The 18575-nt window shown below is 42.8% G+C and overlaps 1 protein-coding gene across 4 annotated transcripts in view; it reads right to left on the bottom strand.

Moving 5' to 3' along the window:
• Window positions 1-17590, bottom strand: part of UBAP1 (ubiquitin associated protein 1) — a 37855-nt gene extending 20265 nt beyond the window's left edge. For 2 of the 4 annotated variants that reach the window (XM_076362046.1, XM_076362049.1), the window contains exon 1: window positions 17499-17590. The gene's annotated coding sequence lies outside the window, so the exon portion shown is untranslated. Of the gene's footprint in view, window positions 1-1897; window positions 2032-3787; window positions 3933-17498 lie in introns of all 4 variants that reach the window. The other 2 variants (XM_076362047.1, XM_076362048.1) reach the window with 2 other exon arrangements.
• Between the last annotated feature and the right edge of the window lie 985 nt (window positions 17591-18575).

Below are 18575 nucleotides of genomic sequence, written 5' to 3'. Positions count from 1 at the left end.
ACCTCACCAGTCCTCTGTATGTCACCGGACACTGTGAGGCACCACCTGCAAGCATGTACTATGGCTGCCCATCACCCACCACTATTACAGCACAGCTGAACTAGGGACAAGGCCTCTAGAGACTTCGTTTAATTTCTCCAAGTTCTTCTTTCTTCTAGTTACTTTCTCCAAGTTCTTCCTTCTTCTAATTACTATCTCTGACAGAAAAGCAAGTGCTCCTTTTCTAAAGGATTTTAAAACTTATGATGAGCGGAAATAACCTCCTCACTGTGGCAACTCAAATGACAAGGAAGTTTTTTCAATGCAGGACCAGTCATCTACAGGCAATGCAGTTTACGCTGTCTACCTCATTCACCAGAAGCAGCTTATTCCAGAGTGTACCGACATAAAGGACATTGAAAAGAAAATTCAGGACCTCAAGAAAAGAGGTCATTTTTAGAATGATAATTTCTCTCTCCAGCAGGCTGTTGCAAGGACATACTAAGTTTACCATCTCACACACTGATCTTAAGTAACTGAACACTAAGTTACTGTGACACTATCAGTTTGCTCCAGGGACATTAGTAACAGCGCGTACGAATTCTGCAGAACCAAGCTGTGCACGTCTAGCATCCAGGGAGTTTTGCAGTAGTATATCAATCTGGAGCTGCATAAAGCCTTGGAGGTGTCCTCAGTGTCAAAATACCCCACATAAGCAATACGTATCTTGCTTTTGTTGGCAACCTTGCAGTAAAATCCTACTGCAGGACAGGCACGTTGTGCTGGTTTTGGCTGGGGTAGAGTTAATTTTCTCCATAGTAGCTAGTGTGGGGCTCTGTTTTGGATTTGTGCTGGAAACAGTGTTGACAGTACAGGGATGTTTTCCTTATTGCTGAGCAGTGCTTACGCAGAGCCAAGGCCTTTTCTGCTCCTCACCCCACCCCACCAGCGAGTAGGCTGGGGGTGCACAAGAAGTTGGGAGGGGACACAGCCGGGACAGCTGACCCCAACCAACCAAAGGGATATCCCACACTATATGATGTCATGCTCAGCATATAAAGCTGGGGGAAGAAGGAGGAAAGGGGGGACATTCGGAGTGATGGCGTTTGTCTTCCCAGGTAGCCATTACACATGATGGAGCCCTGCTTTCCTGGAGATGGCTGAACACCTGCCTGCTGATGGGAAGCAGTGAATGAATTCCTTGTTTTGATCTGCCTGCGTGTGCAGCTTTTGCTTTACCTATTAAACTGTCTTTATCTCAACCCATGAGTTTTCTCACTTTTACCCTTCCTATTCTCTCCCCCATCCCACCGGGGGGGAGTGAGTGAGCAGCTGTGTAGAGCTTAGTTGTCGGCTGGGGTTAAACCATAACACACCTGCATTAACTTCCAGGTGCAGCGCGAAAAATTATTCCTCTGCCATATTAAACACCTTATTTTAACTACAGAACTAGCTATGGCACATCAATAGCAAGCTAATAATGAAATGGATCATTTCCAGAGAGACAGTCGCACTTTAGATTCAGGCAGCATTTGAGTTTATATCACACCAGCTCTTCCTGATGCACTGTGAACATGCACTTATTAAGATACCATTACTGCAGAAGGCACTGTCAGCAAACAGAAGAATTGTTAAGTACTGCACACAGTAACACTAGAAGAGGCTGCCAGCCACATTTCATCACCTCCTTTCCAAAGAGGGTTTAATTAAAATAGTGTCTTGTGACTAATCAGATTTGATAGGCTATTCAGGGACCACTGTTACAACCATCTTGCTGTTGCTCTGTCCTGCTGGCTGGGGGGGAAAAAAAAAAAGTATTTGCAGCCAGTTAGATGGTTACTGATGTTGCTACTATGCTTCTGGGCATTTGTATTTGCTTAGTCAAAGCCGTTACACTGTGCAGTAAAGGCTTGCTTACCTTTGTTACCGCTCTTTTAGAAATTTAAAAGGACTTGCTCCCAAAGCCTTACTCCAAACCAGCTAATGGATGACTGCAGCCCTGTCACTGTTGTCTTTGATCTCCAGACTCCGTAACAGGATGCTGAAGGGCATCTGTGGGAATGGCACATAGGGGCACAAATTTTGGTCTGATGCTTTACCACACATTTTAAATTGACAAAGAACATTCTCTATACTGCATGTAAACTTTTTCAACGCCTTTCCTGGGCTAGGGAAACAAGTTAGTTGCATACTGCTACAAGGTTTTCTTACAGCCACCTACAAGCTCTCTTCTATAAATGTCGACCTCCTTAGCCCCATTCCCTCATTCTTGGTTCTGGCTAACCCTCTGATGAGAGGATCAGGGCTACAAGTGCCTAAAAGTTATAACCAACTTGAACGTCAGCAGTCACTGAAGCAACCTGATGTGAACTCTTCCCTTCCTGTGTGTATGTCCATTTTTCACTTAGTAACACTGAGGCAATAGGGCAACATTCTTAAAACCAGCCGGAGGAACACAGTATAGCAGAGCCCAAGATGAGGGCAGAGGACCTCAGAGAGATGACAGAAGCGGACAGAGGGACAGGGAAACAACCACAACAACAAAAAAAACCAACACAAAGATGCAGAAGCAGAGAAGTGACAAGACAAAACTGATGACAGAAACAACTGGCACAAAGAGATAGATGACAAGGTGGAAAGGCTTAAAGGGACAGCATAGAGATGACCAAGACAGTCCACCTGGCACGTCACCACTTAAACCTGAATGACTACTTAGCTGTGCTGCCAGACAACAAGGAGAATGCAGAGAAGCGTGACTTGGTGCAGTTGAGCAATACCAAAGGGACCCTCATCAACAGATGAAAAAAAAAAATTACTACCAAGAGTGACTCATGGGGAGCTGCTGGGAAGTTGGGGCACTTTTTAATTATTATTTCCATGTACCTTCTATTGGTGTTTTCCCTGAAGTTTATATCTACCTTCCTCTTATTCTGAAAGAGCTATGACTGGTCAAGTTGGAAGCATCCTACCACTAATGGTACCTAGAACAGCTTTCTCAGTGATAACTCAAGCCAATTTAACTATTTATCAAGAAGAACTGGTCTCTTGTTGCTATATCCCTCATTTTGGGGTGCAAGTACGTCTAGATTCCAGACCACATGAATTCTCTGAAGTAACTCCCACCTAAGATTCAGATAAATGAGAAATGTACTTCTTATGGGTCAGAAGAAACCAAAATGCTTCAAGTTATCAACCATAATCAAATCAGCACATCTATGATTTTCAGAGAGACCTGATCTTGCAGCTTCCATTTTGCCTGCTAATATACATTGTGTAGTCGAAGTACACAGAACTGAGGATGCATCCATTCACTCTGAAAACTACAAACAGACAAAAAACTTCAAAAAGAAAAGATCTTTTTTTTCCCTCCCTATATTACATTAATGAACTACTACTGATTTTACACTGAGAAACATTGAAAAGCAGTTTGATTCAAGTGATTGATTTCTAATGTGTCACAGGTATTTCAGATTTAGACAGTGGTTTAAGTTTTCACTATAACGACTTGTTTCAGTGAAAGTGAAAGGCTATAACCAACATCAGGATTCTGTATATAGCCTCATACAACAAAAATAGAAGTAGACAGTGCCTGTTGCTAAGATGAAACAAAAGATTCTCATATCAAAGCTTCCCATGTATGTAAGTGTTCAATCATTGCCACACAATTGAGATCTCCTACGTAGACTGACAGTAAAAAGCTGATCACAGAAATTTACTACAGTACAAAACAGATTCCATTTTCATTTACTGCAGTCTCCAAATAGAAAATATCACCCCAAAATCTGCAGCAAATGCTTCTGCTTTGTACCTCTAACAGTTCTGCAAACAATAAGCACAGTCAGCTGCATGGAGGTACTCCCCTTTCATTAAGGATGATCATGTTCAGCCACTGATAACAGCTCTTTGGATAAAGTTGTTGTAAAACTAGATTTGACATGTTGCAACTACATGCCCTGCAGAAAGAAAAAAAAAAGGGGGAGGGGGAAAAAAAGAAAAAGCATCACTTTCACTACTCTTAACAGAAAAAAAAGTTTTAAGTATATCTACAGTAATTCCTTTTAAGTGCTACTGCAATCCAGGAGACAAGGTACCTTAAGGTTCTTGGTCTATTTTAAGATCAACAAGAACAAACCAGACCCTCCTTGAGGCAAATGTTAGTATGAAGTTTCCATGGGATATAAGTACAAGTGGTCACCCTACATTTAACCAAATGCAGAGTAGGGCTTACACCGACAACAGGGGGTGGAGGGAGGAAGGGATGAGATATCCCTGCTGCATATACATGACATGGATCAACAACCCAAGCAACTGTGACGAGAGATCTAAATTTTGAAGGACAGCCTATAACAAACTAATTTAGTTTGTTATTTCCAGTGCAATGATTGTGGGGCAGAGGGACAGGAACCAATAAAATGGCACTTTTAAAAACATTTCCAGAATATGTGAGTAGGAAGGACAGGGAGAAAAGAGACCCTGAAGAGTAGGTCTGCATACAGATCACATTATTGGATTACAAGACAACACTCTTAAGTGATGTCAATAACATCCATTACAGGGCTTTACATGCAGACGTTGGATAGCATCTTCCTAGCAGCGACAAACATTAGAAGAAATTGATTCTTCAAATTGTGCCATTGCTTAATGTGACATAGTGGGCAATTAGAGCTTCTGCTTCAGTACACATCAATCAATGGGAAGTTAAAGTGGAAGACAGCTCTTCCACACACTCTCCGAGAAGCACAGCATCTTCCACTCTCTTGTTCCGTATGGATTCACTGCATTAATGTCAGACACCTGTAGTTACACAGCTATCCTCATGTCATCTCCCACTTTGTTCATTAAAGACACTGCACGTGTTAAAAGCACATACTATTTGGGCTGGTTAAAGATTTAAGGCTCTTAACTGATAACAGACAGCTCTGTTCCTCCTTTAAGATCCTGGCTGTGTATTTGGGACATAAGGTAATTTGCTATACATTTCACCCAGAAATAAGGGAGAACCCTACAATGGCTGAGGAAATGCAGTACAGTTTTTCAATCACTGAATCACTTACCAGCCATAAAAGTTTCCAATGAAGTTGAAGGTTATACACCACACAAACCTCTAGAACTACAAGTTTCACAGGCAAGAGCATAAGAAAACTGAAAATTACTTATAGACAGCCCTGTGGTCAAGGCAGATAAGTGCAAGCTTTTCCTTTGGCCAGAGGCTGACATGCCAAACAAGAGTATAGAAGGTGCACCTATTCTAAATTCACATTTAACTGTTGCAGCAAATGGGTGACCTTTTTAAAATGAACTCTTTCCAAAAAAAAAAAAAAAAAAAAAAAAAAAAAGAGTTCTGTCACAAGAGAAAACCATCTGCAACTAACATCTAAGGCCACCTTGACCTCCGAACTCAGCAAACAAGGGCATAGCCCAGGTTCTGTCAACTCCAAGAGGGGATGTGGATTTTAGAGTGTAGCTCCTACTAGTGATTGATACCCAAGTTATTTAAAGATCATCTAAACAGAAAAGCAGAGGGAAAAAAAAAAAAATATGGGTTTACTTCCTTTTTTGCCTCTCAAGATCAGCTTCACTAATCTAGAAGCTACATCACCAAGAAAAGGGTGGTAAACTAGAAATAGAAGGACTATCTTCCCCTCCTTGAGATACAACAGAAGCAAGACTAACATTTGCATGATAAACCATAGCAGAAAATATAAATATGCTGTGCAACTCCTACATGCTAGGAAAAAAGCAAGAAAAGATGATCCAACACTTGTACCACCAATGAGGGCTGCAATAGTCTCACAATGCAGTAATGAAACAAGTCCCAAATTTGATGAGCAGAACAACTGCTTTTAACTATTATTTTCCTATATCTAAAGTTTGGATAGCAAATACCTACCACTTCTGAGAGCTTAAAATAGTCAGATGGAAAGCATCTAGCAACTATTAACAAATTTAGCTACTTCAGCTTAATTAACACAAGACTTCATACTACTACAAATGAGTCAAATCTTTAACAGCAATCTTAGCACTAGCCAGAGCCAGATATGGGCATTAACTTATCTGTTAATCCTAGCACTTTAGAAGAAAGCTAATATTTCAATACAACCCTTCTCGAAATGAGAGAGACTGCTAGCTAGAGAAAATTGCTAGCTTCAACAACAAAATAGCCCACTTATTCTGTTCTTTTGATAAAGATGTATGAAAAACAGTGGAATATCCCGCACATCTGAAATGTATGTCTGGAACTCAGAGTAGCATAAGCTAATTAAAATGCTGCTCTATTTGTTGCAGTCATACTTCAATATGTAACATGCTGACTGTGAAGTACTTGAATATTATTAGTACTTCAGACTTGTCCCACTTATGATTCAGACTTGTCCCAGTTATGAATGAGGAGAGCTAGACAAACATTCTGAAAATGCTGCCAAGATAACAGAGTAAACCAGGTTTCGCCATTAATCAAAACATCCCCTTTTTAATCCAAAAATAACAGGATCTGTGCAGTTTCAAGCTTTGTCTTCTTATGCTCTTTGACCGAGAGCGGTGTACAGGTGGCTGATCTTGTATTCTCTAGAAACAAGTTCAACTCCGTTGGCAATACCAGGACCTACTCCCAATACTGACACAAGAACTCAAATTATTTTATTGCAGAAAGCAATTTGTATTCTTTTGATAAATACTAATTAACAGGAATTTAATGCATTTAAACACAGTACAGCAGTTAAATGACTCTACTTAAAAAAAAAAAATCTATTCCAAAGAAAGCTATACAACTGTCACCTTTTCCCTGTTAAAGCTCAGAAGAGAAATGGCGCTATTTATTGATAGTTATGTTTTTGGTTAGAAATTTGGTGAAATACAAATGCTTATGGAATTACTTTAACAAAGCAGACAAAAGACATCTAGCAAGAAATCAAGTCGCACAAAAGTTTTAAAAAGGAAAAATAAAATCTGCCAGCAGGTCAGACATCACTTGCCATTTCATATATTTGAACTCAGCCAAAATACATGTCTACTGCACTGTACAAGAATAATGGGACCAGCGTTAGACTACTATAGATTCATCAATTTTTCCTCTTATACTAGGGTCACATGTGCTACCCACTCTCACCACACATTTAATCTTTTCCCAGCAAAACTCAGTACGGTACTGACAGAAAATACAGCCTGTTAAATTAACTATTCCACCTACAAACAACTCGGCCTGCTCTGCAGCAAGCAGGCTAAAACCTTGAACTCAGCACAGGAGCCACTGCTTCAAATCCTGATTGCACCCTCAGTCCAAGCAGTTTAAATACACATAAGGCCACCAACAGCCTTCTCCCACTCCTTACCGGACCTCTCCCATAATGTGGTTAAAACTGCTGAACTTTTCCAGCCATCTGACGTCTCTGTTCCCTGCAAATTCACTTAATTTAGAAGCCACAAATCATAGAATGGTTTGGGTTGGAAGGGACCTTCAAAGATCACCTAGTCCAACCCCTCTGCCACAAGCAGGGACATCTTTCACTAGATCAGGTTGCTCAAAGTCCCATCTAACCTGGCTTTGAACACTTCCAATGATGGGGCATCCACAACTTCTCTGGGCAACCCCGGTGTCTCACCACCCTCATTGTAAAAAATTTCTTCCTTATGTCCAATCTAAATCTACTCTCTTTCAGTTTCACCTCTCAAGCATTGCCTGTTTTCCAGGTAACACCCCTATTCACCGTAAGTTACTCTTTCACCAAATACACACTTTGAGCTACTTGATAGCAGAAGTTCTATAAACTTCCTACTACTGAAGCACCTAAAAGCTGATCGCAGCATACCTGGAAAAGTGTGCTCACCAAAACGCTTTTCTGTGAAGTGGCAATATAAAACTCCCACCATCTCAAACCTTCCTGATTTTCAAAACATACCTCATAAGCTTGGTTTGCCTTTGTCTTGACAGCGCTAATGTGAGAAATGTGAATTCCATCTTAGGTGCTACAGAGGTGACCTTCACACACTTACTTGACTTTTTGGGGGTTTTATGCATCTTCTTCCACCCATCAACATGTCACTGGTAGTTTCAGCTTTCAATGCTAGCTCATTTTGTCCTTAATTCATCTGTCACTCCTACTAAGCCAACAGGTATCTGTCTTCATCCAACCCTTCTTATCAAGACTGAGACAAGAAAATAAGCATATACAGAAATACACATCTGAAAAGATCCCAGGTTTTCCTGCACTGAAGGATAAAACTAACAGACAAGGAAAAAAACCCAAACTCATCACTGTCCAAGATGAACACTCACTTCAGCTGTTTTCATATGTTCGCTGAGCTGAGGTCTCAGCAGGGACACAGTCCTTCCCAGACTAACTCAACAGAACACAGGAATCAAACTGAAATACAAAAAAGTGAATCAAGCAACTAAAAATATGGTTCCATTGCAGTAATGCCTAAATAAGAACCAATCTTGTTTCATCTCCAGATACAGTACTAGTTAAGCCTGCTTTCATGTTTTTTCCACCCAGTCCAAACAGGACTGCATGAAAAAGATGACCTAGATGGGAAATACTATCAGTAGTCAACGCCGAATTAAATCCCACTACCAGAAGTCATATTTTAAATGAGCAAGTTCCACTTGTTTTAATTAAACATGGAACTGGTGCAAAATGGAGCATAAAGAGCAGGAAACAGTTTTAAAGTCAATACTTACACCTTAATTATTTCTTGAAAAGTCTTGTTAACTTTAGAGAAGACCAGAGCTGGTAGCAAAGATTAAGTCCTGCTCTTTAAAAACACACAGGAACAGAAGTATCACTATCAACTACCAAAAAAAATACTCTGACATATGAAAACAGCAGCAGACACCTGAAGAGGCTCGGCAAACTGGTGGTACCCACACCGAGTACAATTCTGGAATTGAATTCATTGGGAACACAGGAAGTTAAGTTGTCTTGAGCAAGCTTGTCTAGCGTAGAAAAGTAGAAATTTATCTTTGTGGGGAGAAGTCAAACTGAGGTTGCACTCAGCTACAGTGGATATATTACAAAAACAGTGTATGGTAAGTAAACGAGCTGCTTGCTGTGTTGTGTATTAGAACACTTCAGTGGCCTACACCATCTGAAGGCAGCACACTCCAGTCCTGAGCAGAAACATCTTCCTTGCAATCTCTTGATTTTGGAGTTCTCCAACAGCAAGGGCTCCTCTATTTAGGACTGCTTAAACGGAAATATGGTTCAGCCTATAGTCCAACAATGGATTGAGAAGTTCAGGAATGGGAGCCACAAGCAACAGGGAAAAAACAAAGAGAGAGTCAGTACATCTGTTAAACAAGGTTCGTTCTATGTGTGCAACTGCCACAGCTGAGGTTACTAGCAGTGAAGATACACAAACATGTAGACAATCCTCACCCTCTGAGAAGGAAAGCAGAGCAACTACCCAATCCCTGAGACGTAACTTTCAAGGATGCTCCAGTTGCTATGCTCACCTTTACATATTGCTTCAGAAAGCCTTTCCGTACCACAGGTGTCACTCCTCCCTCCCTGCTATGCAGCAGTCACCAGCTACATTCAGACAAGGAACTCAGTAGATCCCTAAGCATCATAAAATAACCTCTACACCCACCTACCTTGATTCTAATTGTTTCCATATAAATGACTTTCAAGATTTAAGTTTCCTCACTTAAAAAACCTGAAAAGGTCTGCTTTCTCTCTAAGACAACAATTCAGTTTGTCCTCCCAGCACTGCAATCCTACACTTGTAGTTAATGTTTGGAGCAGATGAGTTTAAGGACTAGTGTAGACTGGAAGCCTGCACTTCACTACAAACACAGAATGATCTTTCTATCACAAATGTACAGAGCAAAATCCAGAAACTCACAAGGTACTGGGAGTGACAGACACACACACAATTACAAGCCTCCCAATGATAAGAGTGTATGAAGACTGAGCTAGAGTTTCAAGCTCAAGTAGAATGGAAAAGAAACCATAGCCACAGAAAGACACTGATTTCAGATGGAATCTAGAAGGCTACAGGATATTCATATGGCCAGGAATTTAACACCCTTACACACACACTTTTCTTTTATTACCTTTCCCCTGAGTGGAAAGTAGTTTTGCCAAAATTCCCTTATACCCTCAGCACCACCTAGATGTTGCATGAGACTTCAAAACAGCTCTCAAGGCACTTAACCAGCAGTGAAACTATCCCTCTTTTGCAGGTGTGGGGAACAGGGCACAAAGCTGAAGCAGTTCTCCCACAGTCATCTAGCTCAGCCAGCAATAAAGTCAGAACAGAACCTGTATTTCCTGAATCCCAAACCCACAGCTACCCCAGGAATCTCACTGCATTCTCTCAAGTTTGGACCAATATCTTTGTCCCCCCAATTCTCCCTATCAAATCGCTCCTATTCAGCTTGTCAACTTACCATAAAAGCCTTAAGGACGTTGTTCTGGATTGACAATACAAAATTGGATTTAGTCCAAACTTTTATTTCTAAGTTACTACTTCAAATTCATTTAAGTCTGCAATTTTGTTATACATTATATATCCAGTCTCGTTCCATGGTATAAACTTTTTTCCTGCCTATTAGAAATTTCTTCAGCAGCTACAGTAATGAATGCAACCCCTGAAACACTTAAAGCCATGAATAACTAAACAGAAACTGCTCATTTTATGTGCAAAAGCAGCCTTCAGAGATGCATTAGCTTCATCTCGTCAGGACATTTTGACAGATCTGACTCAGCTTCAGCAATCTAGCCTTACTTCTATTTTATGACTAGACCAGAGTAGGTTGCTGAATGAGATTGCCCTATGACCATCCAACAGCCACACCCACAGCTTTTCCTCTCCAAATGTCTAACAGACTGGCAACAATATGGGACTGCTAACAGTACAGAGATCTATCTCAGTGGACCATCATGACTGTGACAAAGCAGCAAGATATTTTTTTTTTTTTAAAGAAGGAAAGTAGAAAGACTATGTGTTGACCATTCCTCAACTGAGATATCAGATTTTCTCCTGTAACCTGAGAATCAGTTCCAGCCTGTCTCTTTTATAAGCCATGTGTGATTCAATCCAGCTTACTTTAGCAAATAAATCCAGTGCTGCCTAACGACAGAACAGGAGCATCACATTTACAATCCTGCAGTAACGTCAAATTACAGGAGAACTATGCCTCGAAGAAGGCTTGTAGTAAAATAGATACGCAACTTCTCTCTTTCCCTTCAAGTTGGGAGAAAAGACCTTTACATTACTCGGCAGAATCAATTTGTCCAGTGTATAGCTAAATCCCTGCAATACATACTGGTGTATTTCAAGCGTTCATCTCCTTGGGAGAGGGCAGAGAAGGCAGAACTTCTTCATCAGTCCAATATCATAACACGTACAGAACATCCCAAGAGAAAGGCAGACCTTCAGAACTGTATACTACTTGCATATGCAATATGGAAGCTCAGGTATGAAAAGGATGACATTTATCATGTCACACAAACAGATGTGGCACAGCCATTCTGTCAACCAAATGTGTATTTCTAGAGTCCATCCCCAGCTCCAAAAGGAGCTTAGACCACCTAGCCATTCATGCCACATTCAACTTCTTCACCTTTGTGTACCTCCATTTATCTTGCATCTCATAATACGCTGGTGGATTCTTTAAGCTGTATTTATTAAGGCTTTTCCAGTTGAAAATCTTCATGTAGAAGACATTACAGAACATAACAGTATTACATTTATGTCCACACTTGAAGTTGCTAGCTATCCCTTTGCATACAAATTAAGAAAAATTCAACAGTGTTAGTTAAAAGCAACAAGCTTTTTACCATCTTTACTTACATTTTCTTTGCAAAGAAATTACATTACTAAGCACAGGCACTCAGTGGTCTATGAATACATTACGAGCTTTTTATCAGCTATCAAAAGATTTCCAGGTAAGTCAACAGAAATCATGTATTAAACTCCCTTCTACAAACAAGAAGGAAGCCTGTAACTGCAGATACTTTGAAAACTGCCCTCTGCTAAGACACTAATCAGAATCTAGCAATTGTTCTTCCACAGACAGTTCACTGGCTTAAAGGAATTGCATTTTGCATTTGTGCAAGCATGAGACTCCTTATCAGCTGCGGGAGTCCTGAAATGCATCTCCCCCCCAACTCAAAGTCTGTGACAGTTCTTCAGATTAAAATGGTAACACAAATATTTGGCTGATTAAAACTTGATAAAGACTTTTCTTACCCAAACATTTTCTTTAAAGTATTCCTCAGAATAGTATCTAGAAGATGATACTTCACATAGTTATATGCTTAGTTGTAAAAGTAATTGCCAGTACAGAGCCCTGCCAGCCAATGACCACTGATAGAATTACAGCCTGATTAACAAATCTAGGTCTATAAGGAGCGCACAAATCTCAGAGGCATGTAATATAGAAACCTGCCCCCCAAAATCTTTACGGTTCATTACCCCGTCGAGTGCAAAGTTATTTTATACTACCATAATTTTTCCAGCCATTTTTGTTTGCAAAGCTCCAACTCACACCTCATTTAGGGGATACATTAATTTACTCACTCCCTCTCTTCCCAATAAAAAAATCTACAGGTACTTTCTGAAAAGCACAATAAACCCCCTTCTTTTTATACTATTACAAACACAGAATGAAACTCAATAACCTTTCAGCTTTTTTCTACCAAGAAGTCAAATAGACTGGCAACAGGCTGCTTGTGGTGACCTAATACTTAATTAAAAGATTAAGAACACATTCTTTTCTCAGAGGGTAGGCAGCATAAAAGTATAGAAAAGCTTTTTGCCACACACAATTCTATTCTAGATGATTAACGGCAATTTTATTCATATAAGCTCCTTTCCCTACTACATGTGCCTCCTATATTTCTATTTCAAATTATTATACGTTACTGTGCAAGGACACCACATGATGGTATTAGTCATTAGGGTGGAACCCAGTGAGGCTTTGCTGTATCACAAAAGGAAATACATATGATTTAACAATTACTTTGCAGAGTGTTTATTAACTAGGAATCTAGTTTTAGAGTTCAGAATTGATAAAGCAAATCAAGTTGAACACATAAGCACATCTCTATGTCTAGATTAAGCACAGTGCTAACACTTGACATAGCACAACTGCTAATACACATACACTTAGACATCCAGCCTCCCAAACTCAGGGAATAAATCTCACCAGTCATTTCAGTCATGGCTTCATCAGCTTCTAGCCTAGAGATATGAAATGGTGCGAGCACAAACTTATACATTAGGAAAGGGCTTAAATAAAATCTTTCACACTATCTAGTAGATAGTGATCATGAACACTGATCTCCAGCAACATAGACCAGACTAACTAGGAGCTCACAACTCTTTACTACATCAGTAGTTTCCATGATACCCACTGCAAATAGCGAGGTAGCTTAACTATATTCATATTCAGACCATCTTCCAGCTGAAGAACTGACTACTTCTTGGATAGGACTCTGTTCTTCTGATTTCCCCACTTAAAATGTTACTCTGGTGTAATAGTTTCTGACACAAAATGCAGCTGAGAAAATACAAGCTCAGAATTTCCACTTGAACTTGGTCAGTTAGTTAGAAACTGTAATACTACTAATGCAACATGGGATTTTGAACCAATCTACTTTCCCTTCCAGAAAAGAAGATTTAAACTTAAGTCAGAGCAATGATACTCTGTTCCCCTTTTGATATACTTCTGTGTTTCAAGTACATTGCAAGCTTAAAGAAGTCTGAAAGGACCTTGTAAATTTCAAAGGGGGGGAGATGGGGACGACAAAACAAAAAACACAACCAAGTCTGGACATACAAGCTGTTCTTTCAAAATTTCCCAACCACAGGAAAGACAGTATTTCTTAATATTTAAGAAAATGCCTTCCCCATGCAAGCAAGGATTTGGAATAAATATGATCATTTAAGAGAGGGAAAAAAAACAATGCTCAGTTTCTCTTAGAGACTTCAATACAAGACTACGCTGACTGAAAAAGGTCATTGAGGGCACAGAACACGAGCTTATTCAAACCAAGTCAGAGGGTCAAAGCATTCAGCAACACACTTGCATACCAGAAAGGATTACCTACCTAAGTAGTTAACACAGAAAAACTGTGAGCTCAGGCTTGTATCGATCAACTGCAATCCCAATGATCGCCTGTAGAGTGGTACATGCTGTAAGATCAATAGCATTGCCTTCCTAATCAGAGCAAGCAGACACAATACAGGGAAGACAAACCAACCTTTGATACACCCTAGAAGACCTACTTTTTCAAACAAGGAAGCTATCTATAATTTGTAAACAACCCTTCTTTGCCTTTCCTTCAAACAATAGTTTTCAAAAACATCTTCCGAGCTTTTCAATTACAGCTCCACTAGACCTTCTTTACTCTGACATTGACCTGAATTGCACTGATCAATTTTAAATAGATAGTAATGCCTTTAGGTAGAGATCCTTGTAAAACAACAGCTGAAGCTCTGGAATTTATGACTGAAAAGACTGGGAGTGATTATGTTAGAAACAAAATGCCAGAGAAGGCTGGATAGAAGTTCTGTCTAACAAGTGAAACTAAATTTCTCACAGATCAATTTATCAAAATATTCAATGCAGCACCAACTGTAAAATACAGGAACAGGCTGATGTCAAAAATGATATAGAGACTGGACACTGACAACAGTATTGAATGTCCTGAATTATCAATCCCTAAAGTTTGTGGAAGCAACCATAAGCTTATACAATTAAAAAGGAGGAGGATGAGTAAGGTGATGCCTTCCATGGCATTACAGCACTTTTGCCATCAGCATCAGCCAAAACAGCTCTGGCTGCCAGTGTGGCAAAATTAGATGAGGTGGTCTGCTGGATTGGTCCAGAAACTTGACTCCCATTCTGTTAGCTAGAGATCTTTGTCTCTACAATAACAAGTATTGGGCACTGCAAAACACCATGTGAACAAAGGAGATGGAGCTCTTCCATGTGTTTTTGACGATTTTTCATCATTAAGATTTTTCCATCAACATAAACTATACAATAAGCCTCCCAGCTGATCAGTATATTCACTATACTGATCAGTATACTCTTAAAATATTCTGAAAATTGAAGTTCAAGTCATTAAAGAAAAACTAACATTTATTCATTCACGTATCTTATACCTGAGATTTCTTTGGTTTTCCCTTTGAAGTTTCAGGTAACTGTTTCAGCCTTCACTTGACTTATGCAGAGTGTCTGATCTTAGTACAAGCAACTCCTTCCCTGACTCCTTTGCTCCACAGTGCACGCACAGGGAAAAAAAAAGAAGTATGAAACTTGCAGGCCAGATCCAGCTGGTGAGATAAGAAAAGTGCAATCATTTTCGGTTTTGTTTCTGAGACTAAAACAGTGAGCTTGCAAAAGCTAAGTCTAAAGACTACATTTTCTCTCCCCCTATCCTTAGAATTAAGGTTTTGCCTAAAAGGTTTAAGTCACCCAGTGGCAATGGTGATCTAAAGCATCACTGCCACTTCTGAATCACAGTTCCGCATGTACAGAAAACTGAAGTAATTAAGTAGCAGTACTACCGTGGTCCTGCAGCCTAACGCTATCCTGCACACAGCCTTGAATAAACCGGTCCAACTCTGCTACACTGCTATCACATGTACCATCTCAGCCCCATTCCCTTCCCCATGGCTAGTACAGTGCTACACACATAGCTCTGTTCTGTATGGAGAAAAGGAGAGCAGGAGGCCAAAACAGTTTTTTTCCCCTGTTCCCTGAAAAATGCTGTTGCAGAGCAGAGATCCCAGGTACGCAGAGAGTCAGCCCTGGGAAGCCAGCAGTTGCAGGAATGCCTGCCCAGGGGCAGAAAGTTCCATGCTCCGAGGATGATGAGGGAAGGAGGGCAAGGAAGAGATCTGGCTAATTGCAGTACTGCCTCTTTCTCTTTTTCCTTAACACCCTAGATCACAGTTGGAGCAACATTCCCCTCACCAAGCTCCCACAAAAGCCTCTTAACCCCGTAACAGGCTGTGAGATGCAGCATGCCTTCTATCAGTAGCACAGCCACTGAAGTTACATCACCAATCACAACTCAGTTGTTCCTTGATTTGGCAATATTCACTTGTCATTTAGGAATATCCACCTCAAAGTGCTTAAATTCCGAGTCTAGGATGACAGCTATATTAGTTGCACAGCCAAGTGCCAGAGTCCATCTGCTTATCTCTATTCTAATGAGACAGCATCAACATCATAAGATTTCTGTAAGACTTTTTTTTTTTTTACTTGCTTGGAATTTTTAAGTGATGTGGGGAACAAAAACACTTGATAAGGTGATTACACATTTCCATCTATTGTAATTGTCATTAAAAAAACAACGCAATCCTAACTTTCCCTTTAAAATGACAGATTTTGAGCTATCAAAACTCAGGAAGACAGTTCTTGAATTATACTAAAGAGCTTCATAGACGTAAATGTTTTACTTCCAGTAAGCACTGAGCTAAACAGAACACAAGGCATTATCAGGAAGTTAGAAACTACAAAACTGAAGTATTCTTACACCAGTGCATACCTCCATGGCATGTCTGCATCTCAAATGCAGAGAAAGATATGATTCCCTTCCCCATTCAAAAGCAGAACAGCTAACTGGAAAAGATCCAGAAATAGATAATAAGCATGAACAGAGATGTGGAGGGCTACAACCCATGAAGTAAACAAGACTTCGGCTCTTCAGCCTACAAGAAGATGCAACCAAAGAGTGAATACAGTAGAAATCTAAAGTCACAAGTGGCATAGGGAAGATGAGTACTATGGTTTTCACAACACAAGAGCCAGGAATTAACAAATTACCTGAAGGCAGGCTTGACAAAAACCACACATGCACCCCCCCCAAACAAAAGCAGATGTTTCGGTTCTTCACAGAAGATTTAGTTACTGTGGGGAGGAGCTTCCTTCCAAATATCACAGACGCTAACCGTTTACTCAGATTTCAACAGCAGTCAGCTCTTAGAAGGCAAATTCATCACGGGTTATTAAGCAGAAAGGTTTTCCCTGGGCCGAGGCAGTCCCTGAAACTGCCAGAAAGCAGGAGAGCGTAGGGAAGGGTGTCACCCTGCTCGCCTGACCTCCCTCTACCCCCCGGGTCCAGCCCAGGACAGAACGCCAGGGCTCCGTCTCTCTGAGCTGACCGTGCAGCTTCTCACCTCCACTAAACGGTACCTTCAAAAGCAATATAGCGAGACGCCGCCGAGGCGGAGCAAGACCACGCGCTAAGGCAGCGCCCACAGGCTCGCTCCCCTCCGCCGCCGCCGCCGGGGGAGCGGCCCCCAACCTGCGAGCCCCCCCCACCCGCCCCCGGGAGACCAGCGGCCCCGCAACCGCCCCGCCAGCACTTCACATCTGCTGAATCACGGCCGGGGCGCGGAGGGTCCCTCGCCCCGGACAAGGAGATGCGGCGGCGAAGTCTGGGCCCGGCGGCGGGGCAGAGGGCCAGGGGAGCGGCCGGCTGCGCCCCCCCCGACCAGGCCCCGCTACGAGGGGGACCAGCACCCCCGCCCCCTGCCCCTCCCGGCCCGCTCGTTACCTGCACGGCGCCTGGCGGCCCCCGGCTGGCGGCTCCGGCTGCCCCCGCGGTCACTGCCCACCGCCCGCCCCTACGAAACCCGCGCCGTGTCGCCACCTCCAGCCCCGCGACCGGGTGACGCCATCTTGTCTACCTGCCCTCCGCCTCGCCTCCCCGGCGACGCGCTGGCGTCACGCCGCGAGGTCACCTGCCACCGCCGGCCCAATCGGGAGGTGCTCGCGGTGACGTCACCCCGGCGGGAGGGGGGCGGGGCTAGGAGAGCCCCGCCTCTTTCCGCCAGGGGAGGGGCGGAGGCGGCCGGTCTGTGTCCTAGCCGAGGGCCTGTCCCCGGCTCCGGCCCCGGCCCCGCCCGGGAGCTCCTCCGGCACCTCCTGCGCCTCTCCCGGCCGGGCGCAGCGACAGGCTCCCCCGGGGGCCGGGTGAAGGCGGCGAGCCGGCCCCGGGGGGGGCATTTCGCCCCGTACGCCTCGGCCCCTTCCCTCGGCAGCCGTGGCCGCCTGCCCTCATCTCCTCGCGAGGGGCTGCGCGCCCGCCCGGCCCGGCTGAGGGGCCGCTCCCGCCGGGATGCGGCGGAGCACGCGGCGCTGACCCCCGAAGAGCAGCTTTGGCAGCCGGTGTTCAGGCTTTTGAGAGGGCCTTGGCCCGACATGGGGGGGGTTTGTCCAAAATGCAGGTGGCAGCTGTGGGTGTGGGGGGGAGGGGGATTAGTTGTGGTAAATCACGGCTGAAAGCAGCCGGGCGGGAATCATCCCTTGGGCTTTCTGTCCTCGGGGGGGGCCTGGAAAGCCTGTGAGGGTCTTCCACAGGGTTTGGTTTTTTTTCAGTTTGGATTTTCACAGCACCCTCGTCTTCGCGGTTTGTTGGATGAAGACACAAAAAAAAAATGACGTAAAAGGAAAGCCTTCTTTATCAGGAAAATAGTACGTTTACTGATTTCACGTGACTTGAGGCACCAGGGGGTCTCAGGTGGTCGGGGGCCGGCTGGTCTTGCGCTCTGCCCGCGCGCCACGAGTTTCTCCCCTTTCCCCTCGGGAGAAGCCGGGTGATGAAGCCGAGCCGCCTGCTAGTCGAGCGGGT

Source organism: Aptenodytes patagonicus, chromosome Z (assembly GCF_965638725.1).
Source record: "Aptenodytes patagonicus chromosome Z, bAptPat1.pri.cur, whole genome shotgun sequence".
NCBI lineage: Eukaryota > Metazoa > Chordata > Aves > Sphenisciformes > Spheniscidae > Aptenodytes > Aptenodytes patagonicus.
Note: the sequence above shows the minus strand (reverse complement) of the source record. Positions and strands in the feature narration are given on the sequence as shown.